Below are 12,070 nucleotides of genomic sequence, written 5' to 3'. Positions count from 1 at the left end.
CTTCATCAAAGTTGTATCTATATCAAAGACCTTCAAAATGGTCACCAATGTCATGTCATTTGGATTTGAAATGATAGAGTTATGCATTTTTGAAGTTTGGAAAAATCACTTGTTCAATGGTATAGGTCAAAAGTGACCTATAATGTGACCTCATATCACATGCTAAAAAAAGTTGAATTAGCTCCCACTCCAAACATAAAAGTTGAATTAGGCATGTTGAATTTGATTGTGCAACTTGGAAATCTTTCATATCATAAAAATTGAGAAAGTTATGGCCTTGGGAAGTTGACTTTCAAATTAGGGTTTAGATAAAATGATCTATAATGTTTCAACATAGAAAATGATTTTCAAAGCAAAAATAGCTCTAGGTCTCAACATTAAAGTTGTTTGGAATTTCATTTAGAGTAAGTTTTCTCTTGTAATCATTTTCATATAGTGAAAATTGTAGGACATAGGGTCTAGGGAGACCCAGTTTTGATCTGATGAATTCATCTGGTCAACCACCATCAACCAACTTGCTAACTTCCAATTCTCTTGACTTTCTTGGCTTATGGTAGCTCATATACGCATAAGATGATGAATTTTTAAGTGTCCATTGAGAAATTTGATCAATTGGTGAGATAGCTTGTTGGAGAAGTTACTCAAGAAACCCAGTCAAACTAGGGTTTCCAAGGCAAATCACCCTCAAACTCTTGAAGAAAACTTGATCAATATAACATGTAAAGAACATTGGGACTCATATATGATGCTCATAACCATTCTTGGATCAATTCTTGGTTGTGCTCTTTGTTCATGAGGGTCCCAAACCCTAAATGTGAACTTGATAGATCAATGGAGATCATGCCCTTCCTACAAAAGAGTTAGGCAAATGCAAAGACATATTTTTGGTATTTTGGTTAGTGAAATGATAAAATACAAGTATGATATAATCACAAAGTGCTTGGTGATCTCTCCCAAAACAAACCCAATGAAAGAGGGGTAAGGAGGATGCCAAGGTATGATCCCAATGCTAATGCTTATGATGGAATTGCATGAGGGATCTTAGGGTCAAAATTGGAGCCTTTATCTCAGACTTATTCAAGTGAAGAGCTTCAGCAATAAGATGAGATCTGGGAATCTCTTCCAATCCACTAAAAGGTACCTTGCTAGAAACAGGTATTCCCAAGAGGTGGGCATACTCCTCCAACGTAGGCACAAGCTGATAATCAGGAAAAGTGAAGCAACGGTAGAAAGGATCATAGAATTGAACCAACACACTCAGAAGTCCTTCAACTACATCAGCAGACAAGATAGATAGAAGCTTCCCGTGGCGTTGTTTAAAGTCCAAGGGATCTAATACAAAAGATGCTAGATTCCTTAACTCTTTCAAATCGAGATATCTGAAATTGTATTTCTTATTGTTCCTTCGTCCATAATCCATGGTCTGAAAATATTTGCAAATAATACCTCAGTTCCTTGAAATTTTCGTGTGATGAATGTTATGATGCGCAAGAATGCCTTAATGCAACAATCACAAATAAGGGATCACATACAAGGCAAACAAACAAAGGTCAAGGGATGAATCAAGTCATTGTCAAGATCAATCATACATTTTGGTGGATTATGGTTTACACCTTATCAACACCCAAGTTCCATTGATATTGACAAGACTTGATTGGATCAACCAAGAATCAAGGGTTTGTTGTGAGTCACGAGCATGGAGTCTCGGTAAGAACCATCCCAAAGGAGTGAACTAAGGATAAAACTTGTAGATCATGTTCTAAACAGTTACCAGATTCTTAATTCCATCTATCGGATATTATAGGTTAAGATGCATGACTCATCGACCCATAATATTCTTAAGAGAAACTCGTCGGAGTTTAGTATCGCATAACAACTGTTATCAAGTCTACACTTGAACAGTCTTTGCACTACGTCCTAAATAGGCCAATAGGGGGTAAACATTCTACGGTCCTCAGCTTCTCAGACCCAAATTAGAGATAGTAATGCCTAACCATAAATACTTGTGTGACATTTCCAAATCCAAAAGGGTCTCCACTAAGCAGATGGATCTCAAGCCAACTTGTTAAGGACTACTCCACACAAGTCGAACATGACTATACCATCCTCCTGTCTTAATTTCACTCAAGTTCGGGTTAGAACTTATCTCACCACTCAGAGATCACCAAGCACAACAAGCAGATTATATTACACCAATATACATACATCACATATATACAATTATATACACACACAAAAAGTAGGCTAAACCCACTGGAGACTACTCCCTAGAAGCGTCGCCACTTAATTTCTATAGCGGTAAATTCATGATCATCAAGCTATGGATAAGCAAGACATCAAATAACAAGAGTCACCGCCGCACTTTTATTGTTTCCAAGGGAAAAGGGGAAAGTTTGAACAAAACCCAAAAGTAAGAAGTTTTCAAATCAAAACTAATAAAATGTCATAGATTACAGGTAAGGGGGTTGGTTACACAGAGGGAAGGTGTTAGCACCCAAAGTGTCCTAGGTACTCCTAGGGAGCCCTTTCTTGTGTGCATATGTGTTTTCGTACAAATGATGTTTGCAAGTAAAACAGAGTGTGGGGATGAGAAAAGAATTCATTAATTATATTTTTGTGTTTGACAAGACCTTCGGACTTGTGCCTACATACCAACATAAAAATGAGGGATCAAAACCTCGTAGTTCGTGATACAAATTTCAAAGTGGATGCATTACTTTTAATCAAAAATTAAGTTTGAAAGGCACAAGGGCCTAGAAAATGGTTTGAATGAGTTAGTTCATTTTGGGTTTTGAAAGTTTTAAGTCAAGTATAGTTAAGTTTATTTGCAAAGGGGTCTAAGTTTAGAAAATAACAAGTTCAAACAAAGAAGTTTTTAAAAGGAGGGAGAGATTTTGAAATTGAAGAGATGGGGAGGAGATGAAGAGACTAATCCTAAGCACAAATTTAAAAGTTAAGAGTTGAAAATATCTGACTAATGGGTAGCAATCCAATAGACAAGAATGTCATATAGAAACCCCAAATTCCCTTGGATATTAGAATCAAGCAACAAACAATGCATACAATATTATCTTGAAGAGCAAGGCATCAAATAGAGATAGCCCCATCCAAGCTTTAGTCACTCCATAATCTCCTTCAAATTTGCTCATGTAACAAATGAATTCCACAAGTCACGGGTTCAAACTATCAACTTCACAATGATCATGTAGCAGATGAACTCATAGGAATCTTCAATGATGTATCAGATGAAGTTTCAAATTGCAAGAACTTTACTACCTGAAAGTTGGCATTGGCCAAGTCCTTTTGCATAAGGATGTTGCCTAAATTCTAAGTCCAATTGTCCAAGATCAAACCAACAGTCCACACAATAGTTTTTTTAGGTTTTTTTGTTCTTATTATGTACATTAATAGTCAAAGACCACATAAACAAACAAAATATACACAAACAAGATATAACACACAATATGGTCCAAGTGGACAAAGTGAAAATGACATTAACATAAACAATTAGAATGGTATGAATAATGGAAAATGAATAGAGCTTAAGAATTAAAGTGCATTAAAAGTAAATGGCTTGAAATTAAATCTTAGTTGTTAATGAGTTAGAAGTTAGTATTGTTTTTGCTTTTTCTTTTCTAAGTCTTTCTTTGGAGAACACTCAACCCACTTATCACAAGAATGGATCCTTGAACCAAGATATCTTTCAAAGGAAGGAAAAAAGTCCAAGTTTCCATACAATACCATGAAAGAGGGGAGACTTACAATCTCACTAACTAGAATGATATGCCTTTTGTATCAAAAAATTTAGCACTATGTTAAGCAATCGTAATTGGACTTATGTAGAAGTCACAACTATTTGAGACCGGGCAATAGAATTTTTGTGTTAATGCATGTTAGAGACATAGTATAATGGACTGTGCTCATGAAACATACCACACTCAAAAAGAATATACAAACGAGGTGGCCTAATCTCATCCATACTTATGTTAATTTTTCAATCAACTAGCCTTAGGATTTAGAGACATCATAGACCAAATGAAATTGATGCATAAAGAAGGGGAATTAGATGAAGAGGGAGGGGAATGGATCAAAACTCAAATTGGTCAAAGGAGGACTCTTACCAAATTAAGATCATTCATTCATTTTGGGAGATGGAATGTACATTCCATCAATCCCTATATCCAATGATCTTAACCTAGCAAAGTCAAATCAACCTTGACCAAGGCCCAACAACACAAGTCAAATTTATACAAACCATCAAAATCGCTCAACCACAATTATTTGGCATTTATTCAATTTAAAAATACTAAAAATAAAGCATTAAATTAAATATGGTTTGTCAAATTCCTAAAACCTCATCAAAACACCAAAGAAATGACCATGAGATTTATCATAGGTCAAACAAGGTCAAAGGACCTTGGAGAAAATATTTCAGAATTTTTAGAGACTTAAAAGTATTTTTAAACAATTTAAAATAATCACAAAATCAATTAAATCATGAAAAATATTAATAATGATCAAAAAATTATTTTAATTCAAAATATGAAAGAGGAATTTATTTTAAAAAATTTGGTGAAACTCTCATATTTTTTGGATCAATATTAAAATTAATATGAATTAATGAAAATAAAATGAAAATAAAAAAACCAAAAAAATGTAGACCACTTGATCCCTCATTAATTGAGGTGGTAGATCAAGTGGTCATCAGCGCGCTTTCAACCATGGACTTAAGTCAATCCGCCACAGGAATGGTAATCAAAACCAACGCCTGAGATTAAAATATTTTAAATGAGATCAATGGCTCAGATCCTGTCCAGCACACCACCGGTGCTGGACCTCCGGTCACCTTCTCAAGCGAGGTCCACCAGACTGGTTCACTCATCACCATCAACAAAATGAAAAAATAGGACATGATCTGAAAGAAAAAATGGCGTAGAGCACGAATATGACCTCAATTTTAACTAACTCCACACATATAGAAAGATATGAGGAGTTGAATTTTGAGGTGTGTCAACTGAGTTGCTTTTATTTTACCTCAAAGCAACTCAATCTTCTTGCCTACATTGGTAGGACTTCAGACAACCAAAGATCCAAGAGAATTGATGAGAATTGAGTGAGAATCGAAGAGAAGAAGATTTCTGAAAATTACCTTCAATGTTGTGCAGAAATGGATCTTGCTTGCTTCAAACTTGATTTAATCACACTTGAGAAGCTTGCAGAAGAGGTTTGGCAATGGTACAAAGCTTTGGATCCTGGAGTTTTTGAATCTCCAAACAGTGAGATTCAAACTCAATTTTCAAGTTGAAAATTCTCAGGTTTTCCTTTGAATGGTGAGGGTTTCAATTGGGGGGCAAAGTTGGCGCGCAAGCTGTGTTTGAATTGAGCTCCAAGGACCTGTATTTATAGCATTTGAGAGTGATATTTGCACACTTGAAAAATTGCTAAATTTGGACATGGTGATGCACAAGCTTGCATGGGCGTGTACAGGCCCATGAAGCAATCCAATTTGATCCATGTACAACTGTTCTGAAGTTCAAATGAGGCTTGGATGTCAAGGCAATGTGAAATGGGATTTTGAACATTTGATTTCTTCCAATGATGCAGCTCTGTTAAGACCATGTGCAGCCCTAGCAAATCTCATACAAAATGCATGAAATTTGGTTCTTTGGAAAGCTTAGATCAAGGGTAACAACTTTGGTGTTGGACACTTTTTCATTTGTAACTTGGATCATGGTGAATTTTGAGGTGGAAGTTTGGAAATTTCAACATATTGAAAATTTTTCTAAGTGTTAAGCCATATATCTCAATATTCCACCTTGCTTAACTTTTTGTGTGAGCTTCAAATGAGAAAAGTGTCTTCATCAAAGTTGTATATCTTTCAAATACCTTAAAAATGGTCACCAATTTCATGTCATTTGGATTTACAATGACAAAGTTATGCATTTTTGAAGTTGAGGAAAATCAATTGTTCAATGGTATAAGGCAAAAATGACCTATAATGTATCCTCATATCACATGCTCATAAAAGTTGAATTATCTACCACTACAAACATCAAAGTTTAAGTAGACATCTTTAATTTGATTGTGCAACTTGGAAATCTTTCATCTTGTAGCGGTGTATTCGTCACTTTATGATTTATTGATTAAATCAAAAGCAAAGCATACAAAGAATCGAGTCGCCACCGCACTTTTATTTATCCAAAGGAATGGCTAAAAAGTGAACAAAAGCCTAAGAAGTTTTACACATAGAAAACTAATGAAAAGATCAGAGATCTGGGTAAGGGGTTAATTACGCAATGGGAAGGTGTTAGGCACCCAAAACGTCCTAGGTACTCCTAGGGAGCCCTTTTCACAACTTGTTGTATGAAATGTTATTTGTTTATGAAATATTTATTGTGCAAACATGGATTGGAGAGATGAGAAAAGAATATACAAGTTATTATTTTTTGTGTTTGAACGGATGAACCTGTTGCCTACGTACCTTTCCATGGAAGGTAAGGATCAAAACGCCGTAGTTCGGCTAAAAGATTTCCAAAATATGAGTGGATTCATTTTAAAACAAAAGCCCTAAGGTCTTTCGTTATCCACGGGAGAAAACTCAACCTTATACAAGCAACAAGTCCACCATGTGAGAAAAGCTTCAACTTGCTAGCGAGGGGTTAACCCTATAATAAGCAAGGAAGTCTTACAATTCAATCACTAAGGACAAAAGGTGAGATTAACATCAACCAACTAGGATAAATCAAACCTATGACTAATATATGAAAACTTATCAAGAATGGACAAAGCCACAAAACAATTCAATGGGTGAAATTAACCAATTAAGATTATTCACAAAAAAGTGGTCAAAGTGTGATTAGAATTCAATTCAAAAGAAGTATTATGAAAATGAAGTTTGAAAAATCAGAGGCTTAAGGCCTAGGTTTCTAATTTGAAAACAAATGAAAATGTTTGCACAATAGTTTTCAGGTTTTGGCTTAACATGCAAATGGAGGTTTAAAGAAACAAAAGGTGGGAGGGTGAGGAAGTAAAACTTCTTAGATGTTCACCTCTTGAGATCATATGTAGATGATTCAAGTGATTCCTTTGGAATAGGCAACAATGCAAATAACAGATGAACAAAGCAAATGGATACCGGATGCCAATCAATGGACTTATTCCAATCTCACAAAACAAAAGAAACAATGATACCAGATGCCAATCAATGGACTTATACTAGTCTCACAAAACAAAATGGATACCGGATGCCAATCAATGGACTTATTCCAATCTCCTAAAACAAAAACATGGATACCAGATGCCAATCAATGGACTTATACTAGTCTCCTAAAGCAAAAAGAAACAATGATACCAGATGCCAATCAATGGACTTATATTAGTCTCACAAAACAAAGAAACAATGATACCAGATGCCAATAAATGGACTTATACTAGTCTCACAAAGCAAAATGGATACCGGATGCCAATCAATGGACTTATACCAATCTCCCAAAACAAAACAAACATGGATACCAGATGCCAATCAATGGACTTATACTAGTCTCCTACCATATCATGGGAAACAAACTGCCAAACAATGGACTTATGCTTGCATCCTCCATGGACAAAACAAAATGCTACAAAGCAAAGCTTATGAAATGATATGGAAGTGATAAAGATAGATGCACAAAGACACACTCAAGCAAATATGCACAGATGAATCAAGTAAGCAAACAATCAAGTCAGTTAGCACACACTATACACAATCAATTAGGCTCAAGCAAGGTTAGGCTTTACAGCCAACTGGAATGGGGTATTTTGAGCTCTTAACCCTAACATTGAGAGTTAGGGTGAAGCAGATGAAAAGGAGATGAGGGGTGTGCCTCATAGCTCTTATCCCTGGTCAGGGAGAGCTTTGATCAATGGAAAGTGTGGGAGTTCAGAAAGTTGGAACTCTTCTCCACAAATGGACTCTATAAGATCTTGGGTTATTATTCACCATGCATCAACACATGGTGTGAGCAAGGTGAATGACACACTGAGTAGAAGGAGATGGATTACACATCTCTTTTATCTGCCAATTGCCTCATAAGAGGACTTTCCCTGCTTGGCACAAAAGTTAAACAATCACAAGCATTGCCTCTTAAGGAGGACTTCAGACAGGTGCCTACCAATAACAGTAGGTCTTCCAGACTACATGAAGATTAGAGATTATACCTAAGTGGTTAAGCAACCAAGCAAAAGCAAAGTTCAAATGAACTTAAAGCAACTTAAGTACCTGTGGAAACAACTAAACAGATCAGTACAATACTCAGACAATCAGACAACAGTTAATAAGAAACAGATGATCTCAATGTACAAAATGTGTAAACCAAAAGCAAAACTCAAATGAGTTAGCATCAACCTACAAAACACACAATGTTAGTAATCAAAAGCAAACATCAATGCTCAAATGATGGAGCATCATCAACCATGACATTTTAATGCTTAAACCTGAAATCAAAGCTCAAACATAAGCCACAAACCACTAGGTCAAAGCCTAGGGTCAAAGATGGAGAAAAAATTTAAAACAGGAGCTGAAATTTAACATGAATCAACCTCAATCACATCTTGACACATTCCAAAAGGTCTCATATCAAAATCAATCACCAAATGCATTTCATGATCAATTGAAGTTCAAGGCAATTTTAAAGCTCATATGTGATCAACATGAATGAAAAATTCAAATCAAAACAGAAATGATTCAAATAAATCTGGAAAAATTCATGCATATTCAAGACATATAACATGATCAACATACAAAAAATCAGAAGCATTAGACATCATTTGGCATGGCAATCACATGGTGCAAGTTGAACATTCAAAGGTGTGACACAAATTGTCACACCAACTTAGCACAAGCATAAAACAGAGATGATGCATAGAAAAAATACCAAACCAAAACCAAAATGTCCAGCAATGAGTCTAGATTCAGCATGCAAAATTTCAGGTTCATTGGATAAGAAACAAGCATTTCATGAAGGAATAAGCAAGGCAAGGTCAAAATGAGACATATGATCAATCATTCTAGCACAAAATAAAAACCAGCCAAGCACAACTCTGGAAATTATGATGATAAAAAAGTAGACAAACCAGGGATCACAATGCAAAAAATTGGAGTCAATTTGGATGAGTTTTCAATTTTATATGATTTTTTGAAGTTAAGGAAAAAATTGAAAATCAAAAATGAGCATAGCATGGCCAAAGGAGGGAAAATGAGAAAATAATGAAGCATTTGAATAATTGCATCCGCTGGGAATCGAAATCAGACAACATTCAAATATGCGCGCCTCAATCAAAACGACACCGTATAGCCTAAACCCTAGCGCGCCAAAAGATTTCGTAGCTAATTCAAAGTTTCGTAGCTAATCTGAAGCAAAGTCGTGGCAAATTCTGGAAATGATAACATTCAAAGGTTGAAGATGAAGATCATCATGATCTTCATCTGGATTTTCCAGATTTTTACAAAAGTGTCCAAAAATCATCCAAAAGTATACCAATCGATTCGTCATGCAATGTACATTCAAGATCCATAAGCAATTCATGCAAAAACATCAAAACAAGCTCGGATCGAAGAGAGTAAAGTTCAACATCAAAACTTTAAACAAGCATAACTTCATGTACAATGCATCATTTCACACGATTCAAAGCTCAGAATTACCAGCACCTCAAGATCTACAACAACATCATAATAGATCTTAAAATTAAGAGAATCGATTTATGACCTCTTGAAGTGCAGATTCAGATTTGGCTTGATTCAAGGCTTGTGATAGCTCCAATGTTCCTCTATGATGCTTGTATAGGTGATTGAAGGAGAAATTGAAGCTTAATTGCACACGAATCCAACAGATTTTGAAAATTCCATGGATACTTCAAGCTTTGTGTATGCTTCAATATGGCGCCAATTGCTCCAATTCCACGTCCAATTCTTCTCAAGAACACTTCAGGATCATGAATCAGGCAATAGAAGAGCTTCTTGTGTGAAGATTTGCAAGAAAAATTTGAGAGAAAAGTTTGAAGAATTTTGGATCTAGATCTGAAAAATGAATGTTAATCCTGAAAACAGTTATGCTTTACCTTATATACTCCCTACTAATCATGTTTAAGCCAAATGCTAATGAGATTAACCAAATTTTAGGGTGTATGCACAAATTGGTTTTTCACCTCTATGCATGGAATGCATGTGTGAACAGTGCACGAATTTCATTCATTTCCACTTAAAATCAAATTTTAAAACCAATGGTAATGGCAAAAAGTTCAAACCATGCACCAATTTTAAACTTTGTAATTTCCCTCCAAAAAGCCAATGGATTAACAAGTGATCATGTGATGATAATTCATGTAATGTGATGCATGATCTGGAAATTAGAGGTCATGAGGAGAATTTAGCAAAAAGAACCACTCATTTTGGAGCTTTGGTTGAAAAGTTATGCTCATTTGAAGTCCCATGCACAATTTGCCATGATTTGATCATATCTCCTTAACCACACATGAGAAATTCATGATCTTGGACATTTTGGAAATGGGAGAGAAAGATCTACAACTTTCATGTTCAACAAAATTTCATTTGAAGCCTTCTTGATGATGTAATATTAAGTTGAAGTTGGTCCAAAATCTTTCCATTTTTGAAAAATTCAAATTATAGGTCACTTGCTATTTTTGGAAATTTTTGACCTGACTTCAAATTCTTCAATGTGAGTATTTGAAATGTCAAATGAGACTTGTTTGAACATGAATGAAGTATTTCTAATCACTTCCCACCTCCAAATCCACAGTTGACTTTGCAGTTGACTTTCTAGGTCTTCAGTTGACTGGGAAATGTTCTGATGAAATTCAAGCCTCTACCACTTGGGATTTTGCTTCAAAATGACATCATAGCTCATATGAACTCTTGTGAATGATTGTGGGGTTCAACTCTCAAGAATGACCACCATCTATTGCTCAATGAATGCCTTTAATTGCTTTGACCTGTTATTGCTTCATTTGCAAGACAAAGGTTAGATGACATATTTTTGTACTTTTGGTTAGTGATAAAAAGAAAAGCAATGACATACAAAATGCAATGAATGCTTGGTGATCAAGAACCACTCTAAAAAAGATGACCCACCCACAGGGAAGGAAGCAAGGTGTCCAATGATCCTTGAGGCAATGCAATGATATGATATGATGCCATGAGGGATCTTAGGGACAAAATTGGGGTCTTACAGATGCCCCTATTTAAGGTCATTCTATCCGGAGAAGTGAAGGTTAAAATCTTCATCTCGACGCGGTAGAATGGGCTTAAATAATAGTAATGAGACAAATTTTGGTCCCTAAGCGACCTCATGATGCAGATGTATGTATGCAACAGAAACAACCTTTGTGGGGAATACTGGTCCACAAAGAAAAGACGATCCATCGGAGTAATACACTCACCAGGAACAGAGACTCTAACAGGACTCTCACGGGGATAAGAAAAAGAAAAAGAATGCATGAGCAGGACACGACTCTAAATTAGGGGAAACTGACGCGGCGTGATCAGGACACGACTGGACTGGAGACCTTACCGGGGAGTAAAGGACTCAAACTGGGGAAAAAGAATTCCAAAGGAAGACACATCCATTGGAAGGACTCAAGCTGTCTCAAACTATCCACGAAGGATACTACGGATGAAAATCCGGACTCGGACTGGGGAAAGAGATTCACACAGAACCTCCCTGCCGGGAAAAACTGCATATACTGGGGAAAACGCCAATACAACAAAAGGGTAAAATCACAACGGAAACTCCACTGGGGAATGTCTAACAAAGAGACTCTCCTGGAGAAAAAACCATCTGCAAGATGAGGTGTTACCGACTACTGGGTAACAAGCTCAAAGAGACATGTGATCTAAACACCGGTTACCGGGTGAAAGAAACAACAAGCTCAGGAAGAATGAATATCTAAGACCGGTATAAGGGTGAGAGATATCAATCAACCAAACATCTGAGGGAGACCTGAAAAAGGTACATCAACTCAGGAAAATCTGACTCCACAGGGGACCAAGGTCATAATAGGGAGCAGAAAGGAAGGA

This window comes from Lathyrus oleraceus, chromosome 5, assembly GCF_024323335.1.
Source record: "Lathyrus oleraceus cultivar Zhongwan6 chromosome 5, CAAS_Psat_ZW6_1.0, whole genome shotgun sequence".
In the NCBI taxonomy this organism is placed as follows: domain Eukaryota; kingdom Viridiplantae; phylum Streptophyta; class Magnoliopsida; order Fabales; family Fabaceae; genus Lathyrus; species Lathyrus oleraceus.
The sequence above is the reverse complement of the archived record's forward strand: the minus strand, read 5'-3'. Positions refer to the sequence as shown.